Source organism: Octopus sinensis, linkage group LG18 (genome assembly GCF_006345805.1).
Source record: "Octopus sinensis linkage group LG18, ASM634580v1, whole genome shotgun sequence".
In the NCBI taxonomy this organism is placed as follows: Eukaryota; Metazoa; Mollusca; class Cephalopoda; order Octopoda; family Octopodidae; genus Octopus; species Octopus sinensis.
Window position 1 is genome coordinate 38,499,202 of NC_043014.1, and position 4,936 is coordinate 38,504,137.

The following is a 4,936-nucleotide window of genomic DNA, read 5'->3' on the forward strand; positions in this document are numbered from 1 at the left end:
GCAGATTACCCTTATTTAATCCCCTATTATCGATCTAAAAGTAAATATAACACCTTCAAAAGTAATTACGCTATGAATACTAGTAAAAATATTTTGTTAATAATTCCTTACGGGAGACAAATTAAATTTAATCTCCCACTGCTGTTTCGTCTAGGAATTTTCCAAACAATTCTAGATACTACTCTATTATCAATTCACATAAGGTTAGGATAGGTTTTTCAAACACAAAAAATTTCTTGCAAATTATCTCTTCACATAATAACAAACTGTTAAATATTAATACATTTACTAATACTAACATTGATTTAGCTAATACCATCCAACCCTCTAGAAATATTAATAACAAGGTTATTGTATCTGAAGTCAATTCCAATAGAATTAAGTTTATGTCAAGTAACTCTAAGATTAAAAATTCTATATACCAGTGTATAATCAGTACTCGTAATAAAGTACGATTTTACATTGGAAGCACATCGTTAGAGTTATCTAAAAGAATTTCTATCCATTACTCAACATTTAGGGATAGAAATAAACGTAATAGTACCGGTCTCAGCAAACTGATTTGGGATTTAAAAGACCCCAATGAACAATTTCATTTAGAATGGTTGATTCTCTCAATTTCGATACCATATGACAAAGGCAAGGATTTCTGTCTTCTCTGCAATTCTGAGCTATTTTTCATTATTTTTTCTAAAAATACTCTAGTAAACACGGTTATAGAACGAGCATACAGATGTAAGCATTGGCAAAAACATACATTTAGTGCATATAAGTAGTCTCTATCATTATATATAATTTAAACTTTAATTTCCTTTATATTTAACATTCACTATTGGTATCCCTACTCTTTCTGTTAGCTACTTATGACGTTATATCATATAACGTTTTTTTAAACAATATTAATAGCGTTCTGTCTATCGCTATACAAATCCATCATTTTTTGCTAAAATGTCTTATTGACGAGTTTCGTTTTTTTCACTTTCCTGAGGAGAAGATTGCATTGTTTATACCATTTATTCTTTTGAATCGTATCAGTGGAATTTTCGAAATATGTGTCGAAAGTAAAAATATTTGATTACACCTGCGTTAAACTCCCTTTATTTATTCATATATATATATATCATATGTGACAATTATTCGGTAGTCATGATAAAACTCCGAGTTTCGGATGTCGGGGCGGAAACCCGCACTGGCATCTTTTCAGTTATCGGGCCGTCAAAAAAGCTCATGAACCGAAGCTTATGAAAAAAATAAAATTTCGTAAGTCTTTTAACACTTTTAAACAGAAACTGAAAAAAGATATCAAATACATGAAGAGTTCCAAACAAAAAAACGGTAATTTTTCTTTGATAAAACCAAGAACTTATACCTTGTAGAAAACAGCTCATATTCACGACTTCTACACAACAAGCATCATCAATAATTACACCAAGGCTAGGCCATTAACCTATAACGAAATTAATAAAGAAGCTAGCATTATCGCCGCCAGACTTAAGTTAGATAGAAAAAAAAAACAGAGGTCCTTCCCCCCAAAAAAGAGGCCTTTATAACTATCAAGGACCATAAAAAGAACTTCCTATCTAATCCTAAATGTAGGCTTATTAACCCAGTTAAATCAGAACTTGGCATTATTAGTGAAGAAATTTTAGGAAAAATCAATGCGAAAGTCAGGAATGCTACTAGGTTAGCACAATAACCCAATAGTATGCAGGTAAGTATTTCTCAGCACTGATAAATAGACATTTCCCAGTCAACCATAGTTACAGAAAGCTCTTCAATAGACATAGCTTAAAAATCAGTTTCAGCTCAACTACTAATTTTAAAAATATAATCGCACACAACACACAAAAACCTCAAAAGAAGAGATGCCCGTGCGGTTTTCCGTCCCGACATGCGAAACTCGGAGTTTTATCATGGCTACTGAATAATTGTCACATATCATATTTACAGATAAATTTCTCTATTTACATAATATCGAGGTCTCTTTCATTCTTTTGTTGTCTTACCATTACTATCAATATATATATATATCTCCAGATATCATTCCCCAAACCATGACACTTCCTCCGCCGAATTTAACACTAGTCTTAAGGCATTTAGGCAACAATTTTTCACCTACTTTTCGACGAACGTACCTTTTCCCATCTGAGCCAAATAGCATAAACTTAGATTCATCACTGAAATGCACCGTTTGCCATTTTTCTTGAGACCACAACACATGTTCGGTTTCAAAGGTAAGACGACACTTTTTATTCTCGGAGCTGATCAGTGGCTTCACTGCAGGTGCTCTTGTTTGTAGGCCATGTTCAACTAAACGACGAGACACAGTTTTTTGAGATAAAGTTTTCTTCAGTACAATGCTCATTTCCCGAGAAACAGCAGCAGCAGTTTTAAATATGTCCTTTTTAACCAACTTTACCATAGCACGATCTTCTCTCTTGTTCGTTTTTCTTGGCCTACCTGTAGACTTTCTTGCTTCACACGAACCACAATCATCGAAGACCTTAAGAATACCATGAACAACACTTTTTGACTTGTTAACAATCTTTGCAATAGACCCAATACTTAAATTATCCTTCCTTCGAAGCTTAATAATCTACTGGCGAATTGGTAACGGAGTCAGTGGCATTATATTAAGAAAGTACACTGCAAATATTCTTACTAATGTTTAGTAAACGAACCGTCACGTAAACAAATTCAAAACATTAGAGTTCGCCGGTTAAATATACTAAAACACAGAGTAAAAGCAACCGTTCTGATTATTTTGGCCGCCATGGGTTTTGCAGTAAATCACTAAATCATCCATAACTTTTGTATTATCCTCTCAAATTACACCAAAATCTCAGGCAATAACAGATAATATCGTATTTATTGTCTGTGAAAATTATAGAATATAAAACAACTTTGATAAAAAATTATATCTACTTTTCTGACGAAAACAATGCCGTTCTGAACATTTTGGCCGCAACTGCACATATGTAACTCATTTGTATATATTAAGATTTTGCGGTGAATGTTTTACGGTTTATGCTTTTTGCGTATGTGTTTTTATTGGTATATACGTCTATCCGCGTATGTATGTGTATGTGTGTATAGACTACGTTTTGTATATCCTCGTATGTATGTGTATGTGCGTATAGAGATGTGTATATGAACATAACGATGCGCGCTTAAAAATAAATTTTCAGACGCAAAGTTGTGTGTTTTAAGGGATGTTTAGCTGCTGTTTCTAGCACATCATACGTCTTGATGTGATACTCTACCAAATTGTTTTTTTGTCATAGCTAGATTCTCTTTACACACAAAACATTAAATAAACAAAGTAAAATGGTCCAAGTTGTATGTAATACGTTTGTATTATATTCTAATAATCGAGAGTACAGTTATATATTGAATATTTTATACAGAAACGACTCCGCGCCCTTGCGTGTGTGTGCATGTGCGTGTGCGTTATTCATTCATTTCGTAACTGAGCGCGAGAGAAATAAAGAAAACTTGCTCGAAATGACAATCGAAATATGGTCGCGAAATTCGGTTCGCTAAAAAATATATTTAAAGGCGGGAGAGATGCATGAATGTAGCATTAAACAGTAGACATTTAAACTGTGAGGTAAATAAAGAATAAAAACATCGATAAAGATTGCTCAATTACCTCCCTTGAATAATGACGTTTTCTTGAAGAAATCAGTTATGAAAGAATGTTTAATTAATAAATTGTAAAATTTAGACAAAAAAAGCAAATTATATAAAAGTACTTTCATCAAACAATTATAAATGATGAAATAAATAAAATACTTCAAAAATTCTTTCATTTCTTTTTAGTGTAAATAATAAAATGGAATATATTCTTTATATAACATCAGTCAATGAGTTTGTCATTAAGAGAATATAATAAAAATCGTTAGGCGAGAAAGCATACTTACCTGGCACAGGGGTAAACCATGATCATCAAGGTGGTTCTCCCAGAGTGAGGCCCTTCCATTGCACTCCGGTTGGGTTGACCTTTGCGATCGCCCCAAATGTGGGCGACTCGGGTGCGCTATTTCTAAGTGTGGGGTCTGCGTTCGCGCTCACCCCGTAAATGAAACAAAGAACAGACTGAACAATCCCTCTCCTAATAATCTATGTTGCATTTTATTAACACAGATGTGATAGAATGGCATGACGTGTACATATGTACTACCTTCCGTCATTGGATTGTGCCCAAGCTGGAGCCACGAAGGGTGGAATGTCAATCCCATTTCATTTACTGCATCACTTTAAAGTTGATTCCCGGAGTGGATATAGACTGTTCCAATTTGTAATGTTCGGTGAAGGGATCAGTTTTCATTATAACAATTTTATTAACAAGAAAAAAAGGATCTTTTCGGTTTGAACGGCAGTTTTTTAAAATAGTTTCTAGGTAACCAAAAAGTTCTAAACTTCGTATACTGGTAGAATGTGTTTATAAAACATCTTTTTCTCTTGGCTTTATTGAGAAAATTCTATAGTTTGTAAGATGTTTGGTCTTTAATTTCGGCAATTTTAACCAATCAATGGCGTCTATTGAGGTAAAAAAAGAAAAAAAAACATTCTGTGCCTTATGATATGTCCCTCGATTAAGAAATAGATTGGGTTTATTTACATTTGTGAAGAAAAAAAGGATACCCTTCCCCCCACCCCTAAAACAGATTGAAATGCAATAGATCGATACTAGGGTCATAATTATGGGTGACAATTTCATATAACACCGCTAGAAAAAACTAGCATTTTCTAGCGGTGTCGTATGAAATTGTCACCCATAATTATGACCCTAGTATCGATCTATTGCATTTCAATCTGTTTTAGGGTTAGGGGTGGGAGGAAGGGTATTTCTTCAGAAATGTAAATAAACCCAATCTGTTTCTTAAAGGGTATCACTAATTTACATCCACACTACAAGGGAGGCAACTGTGTT

The 4,936-nt window shown here is 33.6% G+C and overlaps 1 non-coding gene across 1 annotated transcript; it reads left to right on the forward strand.

Annotated features, from left to right (window-relative positions):
* Positions 1 to 3,915: 3,915 nt before the first annotated feature.
* On the forward strand, positions 3,916 to 4,079 carry LOC115221875. The gene has a single exon (XR_003882672.1). It is a non-coding gene; the product is annotated as a U1 spliceosomal RNA (small nuclear RNA).
* The last annotated feature ends 857 nt before the right edge of the window (positions 4,080 to 4,936 follow it).